The sequence below is a fragment of the Oryctolagus cuniculus genome, chromosome 9 (genome assembly GCF_051225735.1).
Source record: "Oryctolagus cuniculus isolate XC-2025 breed Fujian yellow rabbit chromosome 9, ASM5122573v1, whole genome shotgun sequence".
NCBI classification, from domain to species: Eukaryota; Metazoa; Chordata; class Mammalia; order Lagomorpha; family Leporidae; genus Oryctolagus; species Oryctolagus cuniculus.
In genome coordinates, this window is record NC_142875.1 from 124,822,487 (window position 1) to 124,847,051 (window position 24,565).

The 24,565-nt window shown below is 47.4% G+C and overlaps 1 protein-coding gene across 8 annotated transcripts in view; it reads left to right on the forward strand.

Moving 5' to 3' along the window:
- Positions 1 to 24,565, forward strand: part of SMCO2 (single-pass membrane protein with coiled-coil domains 2) — a 64,339-nt gene continuing 39,774 nt past the window's right edge. For 5 of the 8 annotated variants that reach the window (XR_016213651.1, XR_016213650.1, XM_089304753.1 and 2 more), the window contains exons 1-2: positions 1 to 859; positions 3,549 to 3,595. The gene's annotated coding sequence lies outside the window, so the exon portion shown is untranslated. The remainder of the gene's footprint in view (positions 860 to 3,548; positions 3,596 to 24,565) is intronic. The other 3 variants (XM_089304756.1, XM_089304758.1, XM_089304754.1) reach the window with 2 other exon arrangements.

Here is a 24,565-nt window from a genome sequence, read left to right on the forward strand (position 1 = left end):
ACGCCCGTCCTGGACTGTGCTCTCAGAGGCAACGGAAAAGGCAAGGGCGCCGTGGTCCTCAGACACCGCGGTTTCCTGGGAAGACAGGAAAGCAGCATCCACAGGACCTGCTGCTTGCTGATTTCAGTGTACCAGGGTGCTTCCAAACATTCATGGGTAAATGCAGTTACAAGTTGTTTGTTTTGGTGGAGAACAATCTTGAAATCCATGCGTAGGTTTTTGTCATAATATGCATTTTCCATGAACTTTTTGAAGATCCCTCATGTGCATGGGTTTCAAACATTTTCAAACAAAAATAAACTTACCTGTTAAGTCCATTTTCTGTGAACTTTTTGAAGAGACAGAGCGCCCATCTGCTGTTTGAATCCTCAGATGCCCACAGTGGCCAGGACAGGACTGAGCCAAAGCCAGGAGCCAGGAACTCAATCCAGGCTTCCCATGAGGATGTCAGGAATCCAATTCCTTGAGCCATCAGTGCTGCCTTCCAGGGTCTGCGTTTTCAGGAAGCTGGAATCAGGAGACAGAGCTGGGACTTAAACGCAGGTGCTGCAGTTTGGGACGTGGATATCTTAACCAGCGTCTCAGACACAAGGCCAAGCACCTGCCCCACATGCCGTCCCTTTTAACCTTGGCCACCTTCTGTGCTGAATGCCCAGCCACTGTTGTGAATACTGGACACTGTGGAGGACTCTGTCCCTGTGAGAGTTGCGTGTTGAGTCACTGAAGACTTGTCTCAGATTCTTGAACGGTTGTGTCGCCGGTGTGAATTTACACTTTTTCACAGGCAGTCCTAGCTCTTGGCTGACTGTCAGACATTCACTGCTGTCCAGGAGGAAATCTGTTGCATTTTACCTTCAAGGTAAGTACATTGAATAATTTTATATTTTGAAATGTGAAGCCTAAATTCTGTAAATTTCGAGCTTGATAGAACTCCTGAAGATCTAAAACTTGGTTGACTGAGCTTCTCCTCTCCCAGCACTGATATTGAGACCAAGAGTACAGTTATCTGACCGTTCAGTTAACTGGGAGCCCAGAGTGTGCTATTCACGTAACGAAGACCAAGAAAAATTCAGTAGTACTGCCTGAAATGTTAATTATATGAAAGAAAAGATCACAGATAAAATATAAAAATTCATAAATAGAACACATCTATTTCTTTGTAATAACATATTAGAGGCATATTTCATTTTTATTTATTTGCTTGTCATTTGCAAGCCAGCGACAGCCAGAGAGCTCTCATCCACTGGTTCATTCCTCAGATGGCTGCAGCAGCAGCCAAGTCTGGACTAGGCTGAACCTGGGAGCTGGGAATTTAATCCATGTCTCCCACATGGGTGGTAGCATCCCAACACCTGCTACCACCCAGGATCTGCGTTAGAAGGAAGCTGGAATCAGGAACCCAGGTGATCTGATAGGGACTGTGGGCATCTTAACTGGCGTCATAACCACTAGGCCAAAGACTCATCCCCATATTTCATTAATTAGCTTTTTCTTATTATAAAAGAATTTTAATTGTTGAAAATTTAAAAGTACATAAAGATGCTAGTAAGAAAATTTGAATCACCTGTAATGTTACTGCCTAGTAAAAAATTCAGTCAACATTTGAGCATTCTCTTTTTCTAGTTTTTTATAGTCTAATGATTTTTAAAAGTTACAATTGTGTAGTATTCTTGTATTTTGCATGTGAAGGTAATGCATATATATTGGTTAGAAGTCAGCTTGTGTTTGAGGGCATAGTGAAGTCAGCATATGAAAGGGATACCTGCTCCCCGTGTTTGCTGGCACACTGTTCACAGCAGGTGAGATGTATATGGAGTCAACATCTGAATCCGAATGGATCAAGAAATTGTGGGTGCGCAATGCACACAGAATAGGATTCAGTCCTGCCAGGTGCAATGTCGTGGATGAACCTGGCGTCTGTTAAAGGAAATCAGCCTGGTGCAGAAAGACACGTGTCGCACGATCTCCCTCAGATGTGGAGTCCAGAGTGATTCTCCTCTGAGAAGGAGAACGTAACTAGGGAGGGTAGACGGGGATGGGGATGAGAAGAGCTTGGTCAGCGGAAACAAAATTATGGTGTTTTTTTTTTTGAAGATGTATTTATTTTAAAGGAAGAGTGACAGAGGGAGAGGGAAAGGGTGAGGGATGCCCACTGGTTCACTCCCCAAGTGACTACAGCAGCCGCGTCTGGACCAGGATGAATCCAGGAGCCAGGTACTCCATCCAGGTGTCTTCCATGGGGTGCAGGGGCCCAAGTGCTTGGGTCTTTTGGTGCCTTCCCAGGTGCGTGAGCAGGGAGCTGGATGGCAGGCAGAGCAGCTGAGACTTGAGCGGGTGCTCCAGCGTAGGATGCCATCGTCACAAGCAGTGACTGAAGCCACTGCACCACAGCACTAGCCCTCGGAACAAAGTTACCGTTAGATACAAGGAGCCAGTGCCGGTGCCCTGTTACACAGTAGAGTAACTCTAGTTAGCAGTAGTGCACTGTATGCAGTCAGACATCACTTAACACCGGGCAGACACTTGTTAGGGCTTTTCATTGTGGGGCAGACAGCACCGAGTGCCTGGCACAATCCGAGAGGTGTCAGCCCGTCACTCCTGTGGCCGCTTGATGAAATCAAGATCTCAGTCCACTTGAGATGCGTTGGGCTGCTGCCATGGAGCATGTGCACTGTACACAGCAGCTTTGCTTTCCGTAGTAAGGAGAAGGAGTGCACTCTAAAATAATTGTAAATGGGGCCGACCCTGTGGCGTAGTGGGTACAGCCACTGTCTGCAGTGCCGGCATCCCATGTGGGTGCCAGTTTGATTCCTGGCTGTTCCATTTCCGATCTAGCGTCCTGCTAATGGCTTGAGAAAGCAGCAGAAGCTGGCCCAAGTGTTTGGGCAAATGCTACCCACAAGAGAGACCTAGATGAAGCTCCTGGCGCCTGGTTTCAGCTTGGCCCAGCCCTGGCTGTTGTGTCCATTTGGGGAATGAATCAGTGGAGGGAAGATTCCTCGCTCTCTCGCTCGCTCGCTCACTTTTCCTCTCTCTCTCTGCAACTCTTCCTTTCAAATAAGAAAACAAATCTTCTAAAAAATATTAAAAAATAAAACCATGCTGGCCAGCACCGTGGCTCAATAGGCTAATCCTCCGCCTGCGGCACTGGCACCCCGGGTTCTAGTCCCGGTTGGGGCACCGGATTCTGTCCCAGTTGCCCCTCTTCCTGTCCAGCTCTCTGCTGTGGCCCGGGAGTGCAGTGGAGGATGGCCCATGTCCTTGGGCCCTGCACCCCATGGGAGACCAGGAGAAGCACCTGGCTCCTGGCTTCGATCAGCGCGGTGCGCCGGCCGCAGCAGCCATTGGGGGGTGAACCAACGGAAAAAGAAAGACCTTTCTCTCTGTGTCTCTCTCTCTCACTGTCCACTCTGCCTGTCAGAAATAAATAAATAAAAATAAAACCATGCTAAAAAGTAGAGGGTAGTAAATACTTATTAGACTAGTAGCAGCAGTTTATTGTCAAGTATTATGTGCTCTATGTAATTGTATATTCTATACCTTTATAGGACTGGTGGTGCAGTAGGTTTGTCTATGCCAGCATTGCCACAAACACGTGAGTAATTGATGTGTTGTAATGGGCATCACTAGGTGATAGGAAGCTTTCAGCTTGCTTACAGCTTTAGGGGACATCCTTGTGTGTGTGGTCTCCTTGACCAGGATATCAAAATACCTAGAAAATGTTGAATGTCCTTACTGCAAAGATAGGCTGAATATTTGAGGTGACAGGTACGCTAGTTCCCTGAGGACACCATTACACAACGTGTTTAAACTGCACCTTGTACTCAGCAAACACACATGGCTGATGCTGGTGAAGACATTTTTAAAAATCCCAGCACACGAAGTTCTCGCCTTGGCCCTAATTCCTGTTCTCTGCATTGACCGCTTATACCATTTAGCCAATTATGGCATTTCTTTTTTTTTTTTTTAATTTATGTATTTGATTGGCAGAGTTATGGAGTCTGAGAGGGAGAGAGAGATTTTCCATCTCACTGCCCAAATGGCCACAATGGAGGGGGCTGGGCCAGGCCAAAGCCCGAATGCAGGAACTCCATTCAGGTCTCTCGTGTGGGTAGCAGGGCCCCAAGTACTTGGATCCTCCTGCACTCCTTTCTCAGGTGCTTTAGCAAGGAGCTGAACTGGAAGTGGAACTACCGGGCTCGAAGCTGCGTTTGTATGGAGTGTCAGCATCATAGCCTAACTTGCTGTGCCACACCAGCCCTCAATTAGGGCGTTTTTAATTTGGCTTACAAATACACTTCTGTTGGCATCTCTGATCTTCCCCAAATAGGCACAGGACAGAGAATTAATAATTTATTAAATAAAATCATTATTATGCCACCCCTAGGATGTTTGGACAGTTTTACTATTATGGGTAATAAAGTCAGTTTACATCCTACACGGATGTTTGCTCTGCCCCTCTGATTTTATTTAAGATGAATTTCTCAAAGTATGATTGCCAGAGCAGCCTTGTCCCAGAGCTCTGAAGAAAATGTAATGCAGTGTTCTTTCAGACTTCATTTCTCTGTCATTAGGTTTGCCAGTATTTTTTTACTTCTGGTTTGCTTTTTTTCACAGCTACATTTCCTTTTAGTCGCTTTACACTGAAGTCTTTGGTGTAGACAGAGTCTGTTTCTGTCTGTGAAGAGACAGGGAAGTCTGCTTTTCTGTCCCCACTATTCACTGGTGTTCCCCACCATTCAGGCACCTGTCCTCGCTTTTCCTAAGTATTTGAAGCGGGTATTTTTTCTATCTAACGCCTTACGTATTTTGAGACCTATTTTGGAAGGAGGTAGCAGCAGCGGCGGCAGATGGGGAGAGAAGGGACGTGTAGTCCACTGAGCTACTGTTCCTAACACCAAACCGTTGAAATTAGCTACACATATCGGAGTTTGACATTGATCTTTCCATTATGTGATAGAATATCACTGTTTCTTCTCTTTTTTGAATTTTATTTTCTGAAAAGTCTTAGAAATACAAAATATTTTCATGTTTATTTATAAAATATAAAAATAATAGGGGGATAGTGGTTTTTTTGTGACTTCAGCATTTCCTTTTAAAGTATTTATCCGCCTACCTATAGATCACTTAAATCAGTGCATTACATACACTGGTTAAAACTGAAAGCTTTCCAGAATGGTTTCCATGTGTTTAGCATTCTTGTAAGCTAACGCTATATATAGAGATCTCATTCCAGTATGTTTATATTGAAGCAGTCTGCCCAGTGCTACAGGCTGGATCCTCTTGAATTGTTGCAATTATAAGGATACAAATGAAATCTAGCCTTTATTAAAGTCCTAGCTATGGCTGCACAGCTCCTAATCCTTCTTCCTGTGTTAATTTAAGCCTTGGAGCAACCTGGAGGGTAAATGCAGGTGGTGATGAGGACACTGAGGCCCAGAGTCGGGTGGCTTCACCAGGTTACCCAGCTCCTAAGTGTGGGGTCAGAGTGCAGACTGGAGCAGCCCAGGATGCTCTTGCCCACGCATCTCGATTAACCCTGATTCTCCAGTCTGCTGTGGTGCGTTCAGGTCCTTATACCTTTCGCACCATCCCTCCAAACCAGCATAGCAGCTTCTTTTTAAATTATAAAAAACAATCAAATTTCCTATCTTAACCGTTAAGTGTACAGTTGGTAGTGTTAACCAAACTCACATGGTCAGTCATGCAGCCAGTCTGTAGAACTCTGTGTCTCACAAAACTCAAACTATACCCATGAAAAACAATCCTCCATCTCCCCAGCCACAATCACTGTTCTAGCTGTTTCTGTGAGTTTTGTGGGGAGCAACTCGGACTAGACTAAGTTACTGGAATTAAGACTTATTCTATGCATCTGCTCTCCCACAATATGGCGCTGGGAGAGAAGGAAACAGCTTCTACACAGCTGCCTCCAGTTCAACCAATAAACTGTAGGACCTGCTCCTGATTGGAGGAGAGCAGCGTACTCGGCGTGTGGGCAGCCGAGTTGGGATTGGCGGAGGAGGACTATAAAGGAGGAGAGAGAGAACATGCACCAGGAACATCTAAGGGGAACACCTGTGCAGCCCCCGAGAGAGCCGGCTGGCGGTGTGCCGCTCCCCCGTGGAAGTGGGGAATGTGGCAGGGGGAACCGCCCTTCCACGGAGGTGGAAGGGTCGGTAGCCAACCCAGGAAGAACCAGCAGCAAACCCGGGAAGGGCCGAGCAGACGAAAGAACAATGCAGGGTCCTGTGTCGTTCCTCCATGAAGACGGGGAGCGACAAGTTTGACTATTTTGAACACCAAATAATTCCAGTCATTAGAAGTATTTGTCTTTTTGTGACTGGCTTATTTCATTTAGCATACTACTTTCAAGTTTCATCCACAGGAGGATTTTCTTCTTTTCTGAGGCTATATAATATTCCATAGTATGTGTAGACCACATTTTCTTAATTCATCCATGCACTGATGTATGCTGTTATAAATAACACTGTGAGGAATGTGTGTGCGCAAATATCTCCTTGAGACCTTCTGTTTAGTTCCTTTGGGTATAAGTCCAGAAATGAGATTGCACGTGATTGTATGGTAACTCCATTTTCAAGTTTGTTTTGTTTTGTTTTTTAGAGCTCTCTGCTGTTTCCCATAGTGGTTGCACCATTTTTAGATTCCTAACCAACATCACATAAGGATTCCACTAGCTCCACATCTTTGCCAGTTCTTTTTATGATCTGTTGTTTGGATAGTGACCATCCAGATGGCTTGAGGTGATATTTCATTGTGGTCTTGTTTCGCCTTGTCTGATCATCAGTAATGACAGCACCTTTCTACATGCCCGTTGGCCACTTGTGTGTCGTCTTTGCACAGCGGCCATTGAGGGGTGAACCAGCGGAAAAAGGAAGACCTTTCTCTCTGTCTCTCTCTCTCACTGTCCACTCTGCCTGTCAAAAAAAAAAAAAAAAGAAAGAAAGAAAGAAAGAAAAAAAAATAGTATTGATGTATCTTCACTGAGTTCAGCATAGTGTGTAGGAGAGACTAATTCACAAACCTGTATGGGAAGAAATTGGAAAAGGAAAAAAAAAAAAACAAAACCTCTCCCCCTAGATATGTAGAGGATCAATAGCAAGGACACAGCATTTGTGCCACCAGTTGTCCCATGCCGTGGTAGACGTGGCTGAAGAAATGCCACACTTCTTCAGAACCCAGATGGCCTTCCAGACCCTTCCCAACATCAGAGGGCTCCAGGCACCCGTTCACAATCAGCCGAGGTGACGTAACTGATAGACTCTCTCTTCCTGTCCTCAGAAATACCTTCAAAATCATGGGAATTAAAGCAGGATCCCCCTAATTATGCTGCATTGCAAGGGCTTATTAGTTCTCTCATTGGTTAATCAATCATTTCCTAGTTGATTTGGTTTCATTGTTCCTATTAAAATGCTATGAAATTAGTTTTGTAGAGATAGCATTATTGAAGCAAGCCTCTGATATTTCCCATGGAATTATCATTTGTAACCCTGCTGTCAAGTCTCTGGGAAATGTTAACTTTAGATAAATTAGTTCATTGTCTAAATACTTTAATCAGATCTCGTCAACTTTAGGTTATTCTACATCTTATCCAGCTTGTGGAATGCAGTGTCCACGAAATGTTTAATTTTTAAAGGTTAAAAAGCAATAATATTTGAGGACAAAACAATATTGTTTACTTAATGCAGAATGAAAATTTCCAAAATAGGAAGAGAAAGGAAATTCCAAAATACTACCTAATATTTAGTGATTATTTTAGACCAAGATGAGTAAAAAAAAAATTTGAAGTTAACCTACAAAAGAAGTATTGTCATTAATAATAGAATATCTACCTGGTATTTTTTTTGATGATTTATTTTATTTATTTGAAAGGCAGCATTAGAGAGAGAGAGAAAGAGATGGAAAGACAGAAAGAGAGAATATTCTGTCCACTTGTTTACTCTCCAAATGCTACAGTGACTGGGGCTGGGCCAGGCCAAAGCCAGGAGCCAGGAGCTTTTTCTTTTCTTTTCTTTTCTTTTCTTTTCTTTTCTTTTCTTTTCTTTTCTTTTCTTTTCTTTTCCTTTCTTTTCCTTTCTTTTCCTTTCTTTTCCTTTCTTTTCCTTTTTTCTTTTCTTTTAAAGATTTATTTATTTATTTGAAATTCAGAGTTACACAGAGAGATAAGGAGAGGCAGAGAAAGAGAGAGGTCTTCCATCTGCTGGTCTACTCTCCAAATGGCCACAATGGCTGGAGCTGTGCCGATCTGCAGCCAGAAGCCAGGAGCTTCTTCTAGATCTCCCATGCGGGTGCAGGGGCCCAGGGACTTGGGTCATCTTCTCCTGCTTTCCCAGGCCATAGCAGAGCTGGATTGGAAGAGGGGCAGCTAGGACTTAAACCAGCACCCATATGGGATGCTGGCACTGCAGGTGGCAGCTTTACCCACTACACCACAGTGCCAGCCCTGCCAGGGGCTTTTTCTAAGTCTCCCACATTGGTGCAGGGACCCAAACACCTGGGCCATCTTCTGCTGCTTGTCCCAGGTGCATTGGCAGGGCGCTGGATGGGAAGTAGCGCAGCTGAGACATGAACTTGAGCCTATATGGGATGCTGGAGTCGCAGACAGGAATTCTACCCACTGTGCCACAGCGTCAGTCCCTTCCTGGTATTTTTAAAAGATTGATTGATTGATTGATTTGGAAACAGAGTGACAGAGAAGAAAGACATAGAAAAACAGAGAGAGGGAGGGGTGGTGGGAGGGAAAGGGGAAAGAGAGAAAGAGAGAGAGAGAGAGAGGTCCTCCATCCATTGGTTCACTTCCTAAATGCGCACAACAGCCAGGCCAAAGCCAGGAGGCCAGAGCTCCGTTCAGATCTCTCACGTGGATGGAAGGAACTCCACGACATGGACATCATCTGCGCCCCTCCCCACCCCCTGCAGCAGGCATTAGCAGGGAGCTGCGTCAGAAGCACAAAGTAGGCGGATCTCAGACCAGTGATGTGTGATGTGATAGCCCAGGGAGCAGCTTGGCCCGCTGTGCCACATTGTCCACCCCGTCTGCCTGGTATTCCATGCAAGTGAGAAATCATGGATCTGAAGCCAACTACATAGTCCTTTAGTTCTAGATTTTTGTGTGTTTAATAATTACAGTTTTGGTGGACATTTCTTATTGGTCCTTTTAAAGAGATAATAGAAAAGAAATTAAATCATTAAAATCATACCAGCAGTTACTTTTTTTTTTTTTTTTTTTTTTGGACAGGCAGAGTGGACAGTGAGAGAGAGAGACAGAGAGAAAGGTCTTCCTTTGCCATTGGTTCACCCTCCAATGGCCGCCGCGGTCGGCGCGCTGCGGCCGGCGCACCGCGCTGATCCGATGGCAGGAGCCAGGAGCCAGGTGCTTTTCCTGGTCTCCCATGGGGTGCAGGGCCCAAGCACCTGGGCCATCCTCCACTGCACTCCCTGGCCACAGCAGAGGGCTGGCCTGGAAGAGGGGCAACCGGGACAGAATCCGGCGCCCCGACCGGGACTAGAACCCGGTGTGCCGGCGCCGCTAGGCGGAGGATTAGCCTAGTGAGCCGCGGCGCCGGCCCAGCAGTTACTTTTAACATGCAAGTTTGCAGAATATCTTAGGGCTTAATGTCGTCATCTCTCAGATGTGTGTGTTCACAGGAATGCCCGTTAAAAGAACTAAATCTAGCCTTTTTCTTAGAGAACAGCATACTATGTCATGCTGAAAGGTGGACAGCCAATTTCTTAAACATAGCCTAATACCAAAACAGAAGTCATCAAAATTAAATGTGAAGGCATGTTGTGGTGCAGCCGGTAAAGCCACCGCTTGGGATACCTGCATCCCGTAGCACAGTGCCAGGGTTTGAGTTCCACCTCGATTCTAATGCAGCAGAGAGGCAGAGGAGGTGCTCCAGGTATCTGGGCCCCTGTTACAAATGTGAGAGGTCCCAACAGCGTTCTCGGCTTCTGTTTTCAGCCTGGCCCACCCCTGGCTGTTAAGGGCATCTGAGGAGTAAACTAGCAGCTGGAAGATCTCTCTGTCTCTCCCTCTCTATCACTCTACATTTCAAAGAAATAAATTTTAAAAAGATTTATTTATTTATTTATTTGAAAGAGTTACACAGAGAGAGAAGGAGAGGCGTGCGGGGGCGGGGGGGGGTGGTGTCTTCTATTTGCTGGTTCACTCCCCAATTGGCCACAACGGCTGGAGCTGAACCGATCTGAAGCAAAGAGCCGGGAGCTTCTTCCAGGTCTCCCACGTGGGTGCAGGGGCCCAAGGACTTGGGCCATCTTCTGCTGCCTTTCCAGGCCACAGCAGAGAGCTGGATTGGAAGTGGAGCAGCCAGGACTTGAACCGGCACCCATATGAGATGCCAGCATTGCAGGCAGCAGCTTTACCTGCTACGCTACAGCACCAACCTCAGAAATAAATCTTTTAAAAAAATTAAATGTCAGAATCTGCAGCGGTCTCAGTATGGAGCAGTATCACACCAACAATATCAGCCGATTCCTGGGCCCCACCCCCAGGCCCCTTGGGTCAGAAACTCTGGGTGTAAGGGCCAGAAATCTTTTGTGTTGGGCCCTGCAGGTGATTCTGGATGCTGAGATTTGAGAGCCCTTGGTTGCTGCAGTTCATGTCGTACGCAGTTGGTCCGTCTTGCCCAGGCTCATTGAGGCCTCTCAGTCTTCGTGACCTTGGTAATTACAGAGTTTCTCCACGTATGAGGAGCAGATTACAGAGCCACTTTGCTAAATATAACATCTAATGAGCAATCCAACAGTGACCCTCTCTGTGTAGCAAAACAGAGTACAGAAGTTGTCTGTGTATTTTTAGAACACAAAATTTGCCAACATCTTGAGGAAAACAAAAAACAACTTTAAAAAGATGCATTCTCTTTTATCACTAGACTTAGATGGTTGGGCTATAAATAACAAGAGAAAGAAAAACATAACAGGATAAGATGATCCCTACCAAGTTTGCTAATGTTATCTGTAGCAGTTGAAAGAGCAAATAGAGTAGCCATTCCCTAGGAAGGAAAACACTCTGAATGTATAGAAAGAGGGAGAGCTGATGCCTGCACATCAGGCACGGGGCATATTTGCTCCAGGGGCTGCAGGGATGTCCCGGTGTAGGTGCTGGCCTGCTCAGAGGTGGCACCTGGCACCGGGCTATCTCCAGCCACAGCCACCTCCTCCCAGGTGTTCCTGTAGTCCCCTCCCAGTCATGTCCTCCTTCACCTTCCCTCTCAGAGCAGCATGAAGCCACTGCGAAACCTGCTTTCCTAGCCAGCCAGGCACGTTTAAAAACTCCTGGGTCGTTTCCATCCTGGGGGGACTCATCACACTTTTCCCATCATGATGGTGTTCCCTGGGACATGGTTTCTCTCCCTTGGCTCTCTTGACATTGGGGCTGGGCAATTCTCTGTTGCGGGGCCGGTTCTCCTCCCTCCAGGAGGTGCAGCTGCACCCCTGGTCTCTCCACAAGATGCTAGTAGCTGGCTCCCACTATGACAGCAGGAAGCGTCCATGTAGGTGGCCAGTTGTCATCTGGGGAGAGGAGATGTACATACACTGTTTACCCTGAAACCCAGAAGCATTGCTCCAGAGATTCTCCTCTCTCTGTGTTAAAGGGGACAGGAGAAAAAAAATCCTTCAAAACCACCTTTCCTCTGATTGTGTCATTTTTCCTTATTTGTTACCTGCCGTACACACACACACACACACACACAGTCTCTCCTTCCTTCCCTCCCTCTAAGCTTTTATTTCACTCACTGTGTGCCCGTGTTCTCAACTCCCTGACACCATTATCCTCTGGTCTCATTTATTCCAGAAATCCCAGCTCTGAATCAGTTCAGCTCTCTGATAGTCTCACTGCTACCCAACAGGTACCAAATACTGCTGGAGAAAATCCTAGGTCTGGTGGATTCCCTGCCCCCATGAGCCTCTGGGAGGCAGCATGAGGCTCTTCTCTCTCTCTAGCCAGCACATCTTCTGTCCAGTCTGTCACAGAGTTTGTCACACAGCAGGAATTTACCCGTCTTGGTTCTGAAGCTGAGGCATCCAGGACCAAGGTGCTCACAGATTTGTTGTCTGAGAAGTGCTCTGCTTCTTAGATTATAATTGGCTGTCTTCTTGTCATGTCCTCACATGGCATAAAAGGGGGTAGGGGAGCGCCCTTGGGTGCTTCTGTCTGGTACACTAATCCCTTTCATGAGGGCTCCATCCCGATGACCACCACCTGAGGCTGTACCTCTGGATGCCATCAGAATTCCATCACGTCCAGGCGTAGGATTTCAGTTTGAATGGGAGGGGGCCACAGGCATTCAGACTGTAACATCCACCTTGGGTGGAGTACTCGCAGGGTGTGTTGGACAGGTATACGAATAATGACAGGAACAAAAGGCTGCTTGCGTAGCTTGGCTTAATTTGGCCTGTTTTGCCACAGTATTAACATTGTACTCAGAAGGATGGAAGTGTGGGGCAAAGGGCTCATCCAGAGACCTCTCAGGAGTGACCAACCCAACAGAGCCACAGCTGCCCTGCCAGAATGGAGCCAGAACTGTCCTTTCTCCAGCCATGACCACGAGAGGTTTACTCAGTATGGATTTAGCAAGAGAAGAGTGAGGAAGTAAAAGAGGAAGAGAGAGCAGTAGAGGGATAGGCCAGGGAAGCCGTGAGCTACTGGACATCTCCTCAGGTTTCCCCTGGCAGTGTAGAAGGGGCAGGAGGAGCAAGCCTGGGACAATTGTGCTGGTCTGTTACTAACCCCGTGTGTGTACTCCAGTGAGTTTGCCGGGAGGAAGCTTCTGGACTGTGCCCCTCCAGCAGTGGGTTGCGCCCAGGCTTCCAGGGGCACAAGACAAAGGCTGCACACGGTTTTGAGCCCCTCCTCTGCTTTCAGCCGTGTCCCACCTCCCCATATCCTTCACCAAAAAGACCTTGCACACCCTAGCACCAAGTAGAGCCAGAACCCTCTTCTGTGAAGTGATCAGGACCACACACTGTTTGAGTAATTGACACCACTTACTAAAACGGAGTCACCACCAGAATGATCCATGTGTAAGTGAAACATGTCCAGTGGCCTTGCATTGGGGAATCTTCTGAGTCAGGCCAAGGCGTCTTTGAGTGGGTCTTTGAATTGGAGCTGTGCAGGTCATGACCAGGATTCATCCTTTGGGAGGTCCGAGTTGGAGGTCTCTGGGTGAAGCCATGTGAATGCACATTCCCAGGTCAGCTTTTTCTCATCCACACCTTTACAGTCGTGCCCACACCTACTTTGACCAAAAAATAAATCAAAAAGAAGCCGTAACTTGTCTTTTAAATGACTTTTCATTAAAATTGTTTGATATGCTTTTATCCCTCCAGCTTATGTTAATAAGTTTCAGGCACACCTGGCCCGAGCAGGTCACAGTGGGTGGGACTGTTGAGGGGAGAGCCCCTGCCGCAGAACCCCTGCCACTCCATGTCCTTCCAGCAACGCCGCAGGCAGCTGGCCGCCTGCTTCCTGGCCCCTTGTCAAGAGACCCCTTACCCCGGCTCTCAGCTCTCTCCCCTTCCTCCCTCCCGTGTCAACACCTCCTTCTCTTGGGCATGGAAACCCATTGAAAACATGGTTATTCTTAAGCCCCCTGTCTTCCTCCAGCTTCCTCCCTCCTCTCCAGGCTGAGATTTTGAGAAATTCCCACACCCCTGGGATTCCTACTTTCACTTCCTCTCCTCTGATGTGCTTCTCACTCCCCACCCCCGGAATTCTCCTCATTGCTGACCTGGGTGAGGTCACCCCTGGCCCCCTCATTATCTCCACGTTTGTTTCTTGGTAATGTTGGGTCTGCGTACCAGTTCCTCCTTTGTTGAATCTTGACATTTCTGTGATTTTCTACTCCTAGTTTTCGTCTAAACCATAGCACATTCAAATGTTGGGATTCTATCACCCTTCATCCTAGGCTTGCTTTCTTCCATTTTTGTTTGTTTATTTACTTGAAAGGCAGAGAGCGACACAGAGACAGAGGCAAATCTACTCCTTGATTCACTCCTCAAATACCCACAACAGCTGGGACTGGGCCAGGCCAAAGCCAGGGGCCTGGAACTCAATCCAGGTCTCCGACATGGGTGGCAGGGACCCAAGTATTTGAGCCAACACCTCATCGCTTGCTGCCTTCCAGGCTGGAATCGGAGGCAGAGCTGGGATTTGGACCCAGTCACTCCCATAGGGGATGCAGGTGTCCCACGTCATGTCTACACCACAGCACCAGATGCCAGCCTGGAGTTTCACCTTCTGGAGTTTCACCACCACCTGTTTGCTGATGCTTCTAAGTCTCTTTCCATCCTGACTTTTCTCCTTAGCTCCAAAACTCTATGAGTCTGTCCAGCAGCCTACCGGACAGTATCTGCTTATGTGTTTCAGAGAGACCACAGCCCCAACATGTCCAAAATGCAGTTCACCACTTGCTCTTTTTCTGCAGCCTGCTTCTCCTGCAGTGTCTGTAATTTTCCTGTAGGGTACCAGGATCACTCGGTTTTCCAAGCTACAAACTTGGAGGATGCTGGTCTCTCTCCCGGCTCCCCTTTACTCTGTACATCTGTTCACCATAACATTAGCTCAACAAATGCACATGTGTCTGCGTCGACTGATACAGAAAGAGTACCCATCCTTGAATAATGCCGTTTTTCTTCCTGTTGGTCCCATCATTGCCTAAAAGCAGAAAAATTAAAAGTGAGAAATCACCCGGAATCACTGTTTTCACTGCTTTGCGTAACAGAACTCGAATGTGGTCTACCAGAATGCTCTTTAAAGGACCTGTGAAAGACTCAGGAGCTCTTTGTAAAAATCCTGTCTCCAGTCTACATGCTGTGACCCAGCATGGGGAGGTAAACCAGCAGATTGTTGTAGCCGAGGTTAGACCTTACTGAGAAAAATCTTGCAGTCTTTGTGGCAATTCACCCTGACTTCACTCCAGCATCCTGCACACACTCGGTCTGTAAGCACTTCTTTCCAAGTCCTTCAGCCTCCCCTCCCTGCACCTCACCCAACAGTTGAGCAAATCATAACAGAAGAGTAAGATTGTCCACCCCAGAGCCAAAGGGATAAAAGGACCGAGGAGCTTTGAAAGAGGAGAAACAGAGTAAGGAGGTTGTTCATTTAGTCTGTATGATAGGTCAAAGCATAGAGGACTAGTCTGTATGATAGGTCAAAGCATAGAGGACTAGGAACACTGCAGGTCTTGGCGACCCGCAAGCTTCGAATGGGTCAGAAAACTCTTGCTGGACCCGAAGTAACATTTAGAGCTCCCCGCCCGCGCTGCCGCCATTCCACCATCAGAAGTGGAGGATCAGAAGCTGGGTTATGCAAATATTTCTTTGACCTATCATCTGCAAGCCAAATATTTTGCTCTGATCTCTGTATATAGAACATTCAGATAAGCATTTCATGTTTCAGCAATCTTTATCTGTGAGAGGGACAAAGTAATTCATCACCTGCCACATACTTTGGAAAAAATCATGGATAAAAATGAGTTTCTCAGTTATAAAGACCTTCTCTGCAAAAAGTGAGTTCATGGATGTTAATGCAAGGATCACAGCAAACTGCTGTTGGGGGGCCCGGGTCGGGGGACTGGCAGGGAGCTCTGTGGCTCCTCCTGATGTTTCCTCCTTAGGGACTTTTCCTGCATAGAAAATGAGGTTTAAAATCTGTTGTGCCTTGGATCGAGTTAATTTTAACACTTGAATATCTGTACAGAGTCAGTTCCCATCTGGTCACCTGAACGGATGAGGAAGTTAAATTACCTGCAGGAGATGTACTGTGTAAGGCACCAGGAGCGTAAACTTTCCCTCTTTGCAATTCCATTTCTCTGGCTAGTTATTTCTGTTTGTCCTACACAAGAACAACAGACTCTTTGTTTTTTTTTTTTTTGTTTTGTTTTGTTTTTTAATTTGACAGGCAGAGTTACAGACAGAGTTAGAGAGATGGAAAGGTCTTCCTTCTGCTGGTTCGCCCCCCAAAATGGTCGCCACGGCCAGCGTGCTGCGCCGATCCCTGGCCACAGCAGAGAGCTGGACTGGAAGAGGAGCAACCGGGACAAAACCGGTGCCCCAACTGGGACTAGAACCCGGGGTGCCGGCACCGCAGGTGGAGGATTAGCCTAGTGAGCCACAGCGCCAGCCAGAACAGCAGACTCTTAACAAAGCCAGCCTTCCCCACACCTGGAGAATCAAGAGAAGTGAATGAGTTCATTTCTTGGGCTTGGATTCCAGGATCAACACGGGTCTAAAATCCCTCACCCAGGCTCAGTTGGGATTTTTCCAAGAGCGGAGCAGCTGGCTGCCTTCCCTGGCTTCCCCTTCTCTTTCTCACCTCTCTGTCCCCATTCACCGGCCAGTTTTAGCTCATGACCCTACTCCAACCACAGTAGCCTGCTCTTAGGCCAATCTTATCAGCGCTGTGAGAGGTGAATTCTGTGGCCCGTGCACAGGAGCACAGTGTGTGCATCCAGGCTCAGCCCTGCTGCTCTCAGAAGAGAGGTCAGTGGGGTCATTTCCCAGCAGCCCCAAGGTCATACTGAGTTGCTTGATCACATTCTCCTCAAGGCTGTTGGCCCTCTCCTCCTGATTCAGGCCTGTGTCTCCATTGGGTACAAGGCGAGAATCTTACTTCTTCTGCATCCCCACCAGACGTGCCAGTCTGAGTGGCAGGCGTCCACTGGTACTCCTGGGTATGTCGTGGTGCCTGCCTCTCACAGAATCACCTGTGTGATTGTGAACTTGCCAGCTTCATCAGTTCCATGTGACTTCTCGCCAGCTTGTTAGCATCAGCCCTCTAAGCCTGGCATTGTTACTTCAGTGCAAACATTGCCACATGCATGTGTGACTCCGCATCAGTCTTTGCTCCCTTGGGAGCCTCTCCTTCAGGACTGGCAGGTGAGACTAGTGAGCGTGAGCAGGTGCGCGGTGCTGAGTCCTCACTGAGCGGGCAGTGGTTCACACCTCGGTCAGAGTCAGAACGGGCTTCTCCCATCACCTGGGGACGTTCAAAATAAAATAACGTTCATTGGCCAAGGCCCCTTCCGGGAGCTATTTAAAAACGATTTCAGGCACATGAGCCTGTCTTATAAAATAAGATTCTGAAAACTGTAGGCGGATATTAAGGTAAACTAAATGAACTCTGTGTAAGTGGTGGGTTTTTGTCCTTTCTGCATGACTGGCTTCATACAGTGAGCACTGCAGAGGTGTCGGTGAGTGAGGTCCTCCCAGGGAAGAGACATTTTAGAATCTTTCTAAACTTCCCAAATTGCCATGCTGAAGCTCTCCTTCATGTTTCCCGTGTAAATAACAGAAAGGTAAAAATATACTTGTCATTTATGAGTAAAGATGGCCGTTGAGCGTTTGCCTCTTGTTCTCCATCCAGAATTGCAGAGTAGAGTCAGCTCCTGTGATTGGTGGCAGTTAATCTCTACAAGTGGACTCTGACAAGTGGACATAGAGGGCTGGGTTCCTCTGGTCCTGTTTGCATGTAGCCTGCCTGTATTTGTGATTAAAGACACCGTATATGCATTGTTGATCCATCAACGCTGAATTCATAGCCAACAGCGCCATAACTCGTGCCTGATCGAAGTTTATCTACTACACATATTTTCTCCCCAAGCACAGCATGGCCTTCCTAGGCCTGGGAACAATAGCTGGCTCCTCACTGTTTGACTTGGAGGTCGTTTAATGGTGAAATTGCCAACAAAAGCACAGAGCTAAGAGCTAGACCTTGGAAAGACCTGTTTACCACAGGGGAGCTGAAATAGGAGGCCGTGCGTAGCCTTGCTTAACCTCAGTTGGGAATGTGTGCATGGGTGACTCAGGCTGCCCTGCCTGTGCCTGAGAATTATCTCAAAGGCACGAGGGCATTTATTTTGGGGTTACCATGCACTTCCCTGAATAGGGAAATTGGTGAACAAGGAACATGTGACTGACAGGATTGACCCATGGTGAGGTGTGCGTGTGTAATCTTGTTACCCTCGCCCTTCTGCCCGTGTCCTTGGCCTTCTAGGCAGGTCCAAATAGGAATCTTTCCTTCCTCTTGGCTGAAGTCCCCTAGCATTTGCCCTCCCTGCTAGCAGGAATTGGATGTGTTCAGTTCAATCACATTTAAGAAGTCAGAGCTTATAAAAGACCTGTCTCAGGGAAATTTAGAATTTTCTAAGGACCTGTTCTTTAATCAGGTAGAGGAATGAAAGTTGGGCAGAAGGGTTACTGAGAGATAGGGTGGACACTGGGGGAGATGGAGGTTAAGGAGGCATAGGTATGATAGCATGCCAAGGAAGGGACCCCTACTCTGGGGACCAGAGCTTTCGTCCTAGGTCCACGGGTGTGAAATACGTCCTGTGGCGTTTGTGGTTCTGCACGAGTTCTCTTGGGTGCTGGCAATCGCAGAGCCCACAGTGCATCCTCCCCCGGCCTCTCTCAGCATCCCTAGGCGCCTTCTCCGCATCCAAAGAGAAACACGCCTCTAGATTGGCTCCAAGTTTTCAAGCTGGTGAGATTGTAGAGCCGAGCCTCCCTCCTGTCCTAGGAGATCCCCGTCCTCTGGATACCTCCCCCAGGAGCCATTTGGATGGGAAAGAACGTTCCATGGGAGCCAAATGCGGCCAAGATTTGTTCGCTGGTTTGGGTGTGCCGTCAGTTGCTCAGGGTTTTAATGTTATGAAAAGTCGGTTCTGAGCGGAGCCTGCGGAGATGAAAGCTGCCGCCCGGGCCTGAGCTCGGGGAGTCTCAGTGTTATTTCAGCGGCTGTGTACACAGCTCTGAAAATCTGTACTCAGACCGAAGCCCAGCAAGAGAATGCAGCGTTCTGTCCTGTGTGTTCCCTGAAAAACAGTCCCATGGGCTCAGACATGGGAGAACAGTGAGGCCGGCCCAGCACTTCCCCACACGGCAGAGGTCAGAAATGCCCGCAGCCTCCCGGAAATGAACAGCCTGTACAAGAGGAAGCAGAAGACCCGGAGGAGCCCGGCTGTGGGCGGACTTCTTGGTCCCACCCCACTGCCATCCCAGCCCCCCGCCCGCAGATGTGTCTCCAGCTTCCTGGCTTGCCCCCCCCACCCCGCCCCAGCTCCCTGCAGGGAGCTGCGTGCTGCAAGCTTGGCCGAGGTCACTGCTTCCTGTCTGATGAACTTTTGTCTTAGTTTATTTTTAAAACGTTTTTTCCCTTTTTATAAAAGATGTCAAGCTCATTGTGAATATAGTTGAAAAATGCCAATAAGCAGCAAACAGATGGCCAACATCAAGGCTAACCCAGATGTAACCATTGATGAGTTCTGGTTTCCTTAGCCTTCCTCCATGAATCACTACAAATCACTATGTTTTCAATGGGATTATATTGGAAATACAGTGCTGTGAGCTTTCTGCTCCCCTTGACAACGTATTCTAATCGTAGCTTCAGATGATCGTTGTGAGCGGTCCATGGCCTCTCTTGCTGTGATCCTCTTCATCCATTACTGTTGCCAAGCTTTTGCATGAATCCCAGGGATTGTGTTCAAAATACAGTGGCCTTCCATTTCTGTGATTTCTGCAAATGTGGCTTCAACCAATTGCAGATCTAAAGAAGTCTTTTGTTTTTTGTTTTTTGTTTTTTTGTTTTTGTTTTTTTGGTTTTTTTTGACAGGCAGAGTGGACAGTGAGAGAGAGAGACAGAGAGAAAGGTCTTCCTTTGCCATTGGTTCACCCTCCAATGGCCACTGCAGCTGGTGCGCTGCGGCCGGCGCACCGTGCTGATCCGATGGCAGGAGCCAGGTACTTATCCTGGTCTCCCATGCGGGTGCAGGGCCCAAGCACTTGGGCCATCCTCCACTGCACTCCCTGGCCACAGCAGAGAGCTGGCCTGGAAGAAGGGCAACCGGGACAGAATCCAGTGCCCCGACCGGGACTAGAACCGCAAGGCCACGGCACTGGCCTAAAGTAGTCTTTTAAAAACTGCATTTGTTACTGAACAAGACATTTTCTTCTTGTCATTATTCCATAAGCAATACAGCATTTATTATTTATCTGAGAGAGAGGGATAGACAGAGAGTAAGGTCTTCTAACCGCTGGTTCAATCCCCAAGTGAGTGCAACAGCTGGAGCTGAGCTGAGCTGAAGGCCAGGAACCAGGAGCTTCTTCCACATCTCCCATGAGAGTGCAAGGGCCCAAGCACTTGGGCCATGTTCCACTGCTTTCCCAGGTCATAGCAGAGAGCTGGATCAGAAGAGGAGCAGCCGGGACTAGAACTGGTACCCATATGGGACGCTGGTGCTGCAGGCAGAAGATTAACCTACTGTGCCACAGTGCCAGCCCAAACATTTACTATTTACATAGCATTTATATTGTGTCAGATATTATAACTGGGGATGATGTAAAGTCTATGAGAGAGAGTGGATATTGGTGACATAGCAGTTAAGCCCCACTTGGCATGCCCTATTTCACAGTGCCTGAGTTCCAGTCCCCCTGCTTTTTTTTTTTTTTTTTTTTTTTTTTTTTTTTTTTTGACAGAGTTAGTGAAAGAGAGAAAGACAGAAAGGTCTTCTTCTGTTGGTTCACCCCCCAAATGGCCACTACAGCTGGCGCGCTGTGCCAATCCAAAGCCAGGAGCCAGGTGCTTCCTCCTGGTCTCCCATGCGGGTGCAGGGCCCAAGCACTTGGGCCATCCTCCACTGCCCTTCTGGGCCGCAGCAGAGAGCTGGCCTGGAAGAGGAGCAACCGGGACAGAATCCAGCACCCCAACTGGGACTAGAACCTGGTGTACCAGCGCCGCAAGGTGGAGGATTAGCCTAGTGAGCCGCGGCACCGGCCCCCCTACTTCTGATCCAGCTTCCTGCTAGTGTACCACAGGAGACAGATGTGATGGCTAAAGTGCTTGAGTCCCAGCTACCCATACGGAAGACTGGAATGGAGTTCTAGGCTTCCAACTGCCTCAGCCCTGGTTGTTCCAGGCATCTGGGGAGTGAACCAGTGAATGGGAGTGTGTTCTCTCTCTCTGTCATTTTGCCTTTCAAATAGATAAAGTTTAAAAACAATGGAATGATGTATATGAGTTACATACAAATACTAAGCCACTCTTACATAAGGGTTTTAAGCATGAATAGCCTCGGATTTTGTTATCCTTGCAGGCTGGGGATGTGGTCTGGACTCAGTCTGCCATGGATGCCAAGGGATGGGTCTAGAAAGCATAGAAGACTTTCCACAGCCATCGGAGTGTGGAGCAGCCAGTCAGAATGCACTGCTGTGAGACCCGAGCTGCAGCCCATCCTGGGCGTTAGCCTTAGTATACTGTTTGAGTGGCAGGGAAGGAACCACAGAGGAGGTCCAGGAGCCAGGAGGATAGGGGCACATCAGGGAGGGGGCTCTATTTATCTGTCACAACAAAAGATTTTAAATATATAACATACTGGTGCAAGTTCTCTGACTATCAGAGCGTTTATCAGTATTACTAGCAGAGTGGCTGTGAGCAGCTTTCCAGGGAGAGCTGTGCCAGGATCCCTGATTATTCCTAGGGGCATATATGCTAGGTCCATGAGGATTTTAGTAACACATTCCAAACTGTATCTCCAAAGCTAGCATGATTTATACTTTTATCAAGTTATTCTCTTCTTGATCAAATTTGCCGTTAAAAATCTGTGTGCCATGGAGTAGTTTGTTTGTATCGTGGTTCTTCTTAACCCAGCAAATCTACATAGGTATAGGTTATTTCATTCCGTGTGTACTTAATTCTAAAGGGGCCTCAGAAGCAAAGACGAGGGAGTTCCCACCAGGGAACGCCCCAAACCTGGAAAGGAGCGGGTTGGGGCACCAAAGAAAGATGCACTTGATATGGGAGCCATCAGTTGAAAACGTGTATTAGGGGAGCTTAGGATGCAGGGCAGGACTCCTTGCCCCTGACAGATAGTCGGCGAGGGAAAGGGAGATATACCTTCTAGGTGTGTCTACAACCTGGGCTTAGGGTGCGGAGTTTACATGAGGGTTTCAGGAATTAGTCTCAGGGTGGGGATTCTCAGAGCCAGTTTCTTCTGTGTTTTGGGCAACAACTGAAACCCTGTTATCAAAACCTGGGGATGTTCAAGGTCCTCTTGGTGTTCAGGTCTGCAAGGAAAGAGGTGTTCTGTGTTTCTCAGGACAAGAGGAAGGCAGGAGGGGCTGAGGGCCCTACACAGATATTCTTCAGATGTAGAGCTCCTATATGTGCAGTCACTAACCAGGACATTCATTGCAGCAGTGTTTGTCATAGCAACAGCAGCCCCCTGGAAATGAAAAGGAATGAAATATTCACGACTGTGAGGAATGAATGTCTTACATAATTTATGGCTATGAATATTATAAAATATACCGTGATTCAAAGGATGAGGAAAATGTAAGACTGACATGGAATGTTCTAGAATATATTAAAGAAAGGCAAGTTTTACAATAGAATATACAGCACAATCATAGTTATGTTATAGAAGAAAGTAATTGGATGTTCTTTGAGACATGCATAATATACCTCCATATATAAGTGTCCGGGAAAAATGCACACATCAAGATATGCATATCAGTGTCTCAGCATGAGAAGTAAAATTCTATGGCAAAGCGAAGATTTTCTCAATTTTTTGTCTGTATATCTTCATATGTTCAATTTCTTAGAATAAGATGCTCTTTGGAATATTCCTTAAGGTATAAAAAAGAAAACAATTATTTTCTTTTTTACCTTTTAAGGAAAAGTTTATTTATGTTGTTTGAAATGCAGAGCAACAGAGAAAGGGAAAGACAGAGAGATATCTTTTAGTACCCAGGCAGTTCACTACCTCAATGACTAGAACCACTGGATCTGGGCCAGCTCAAAGCCAGGAGCCAGAAACTCCATCCTGGTCTGCCACATAGGTGCCAGGGACCCAAGTACTTGGACCATCATCTGCTGCCTTCCCAGGCACATTAACGGAACTGGATTGCAAGTAGAGCAAGCGCTCTGGTTTGGGATGCCTGAGTTGCAATGGGCAGCTTAGCCCATTAGACCTTTTGCTATTATACTACAATACCTTTTGCTATTTTACTTTATTTTTCTTGGCAGAAGAACACTCTATTACAAAACTTAAAAAAATTTTTTAATTGTACATATTTATATGATGCAGGATGATAATTGAATACCTGTATACAGTGAATAGATCAGTTCAGATAGCTTGGTCATCTCCTTAAATTTTGTTTTTAATAGTTTGTTTATTTGTTTATTTGAAAGGCAGAGTTAGAGAGAGAGAGAAAGAGATCTTCCATCTGCTGGCTCACTTAAAAAATGTCCTCAATGGCCAGGGCTGGGCCAGGCCGAAGCCAGGAGCCTGGAACTCCATCCTAGTCTCCTACATGGGCGGTAGAGGCCCAAGTACTTGGGCCATTTTCTGCTGCCTTCCCAGGTGCATTAACAGGAAGCTGGATTGGAAGTAGAGTAACTGGGACTTGAACCAGTATTGCATGCAGTGGCTTAACCCTCTGTGCCAGCCCCTTCCATTTTTTAAAACATTGTGATTAGTACAAACATGTACAAGTATTTATGGAGTGCAGTGTGCTGCTTCGCTCAGTGCATACACTGAATGTGTAGTGATCAGTTCAGTATGTTCTCATCTCTTTTTTTTATTATATATTTTTTTATTTTTTGACAGGCACAGTGGACAGTGAGAGAGAGAAACAGAGAGAAAGGTCTTCCTTTTGCCGTTGGTTCACCCTCCAATGGCCGCCGTGGCCGGCGCACTGCAGCCGGCGCACCACGCTGATCCAAAAGCAGGAGCCAGGTGCTTCTCCTGGTCTCCCATGGGGTGCAGGGCCCAAGCACTTGGGCCATCCTCCACTGCACTCCCGGGCCACAGCAGAGAGCTGGCCTGGAAAAGGGGCAACCGGGACAGAATCCGGTGCCCCAACCGGGACTAGAACCTGGTGTGCCGGCACCGCTAGGCGGAGGATTAGCCTATTGAGCTGCGGCGCCGGCCAGGATGTTCCCATCTCATCAGTACTTACTGTGCAGTCTTCGAGCTCCTCTCTTCTATTTGTTCATCAGATGCACACTGGCTCACCATGAGCTGTGGGCATAGCACTGTGCTGTGCAGCACAGACCTTAGTCTGCCCAGCTGTGCTTGGGTCCCTGTCGGGCAGCCTCCCTCTGTGCCCCGCGAGACTCTAGTCCACTGTACTCTGCATTCTGATCAACGGTTTCTTAGCTTCTGCATCTGAGAGAGGACGTGCAGCGTGTCTTTCTGTGCCTCACTTATTTTAACACGATGCCTTCCAGTTCCATCTGTTTTGCTGCAAATGACAGGCTCTCACTTTCCCAACTTTTTTTTTTTTTTCATTTGAGAGGGAGAGGGAGAGGAACATCATCCAGGCGTCCCACATGGTAGAGCAGGGACCCAGCGTTGAGCCGTCACTGCTGCCTCTCTGGGTCTGCATTGGCGGTCACTGGAATCAGGAGCAGCACCAGGATGCAAAGCCTGGCACGCTGATGAGAAGGAAGACAGCTTAGCAAGGGTCTTAACCACCAGGCTAAGAGCATGTTTCATTTTCCTGAAATGTTTTCAGTGAAATTCCA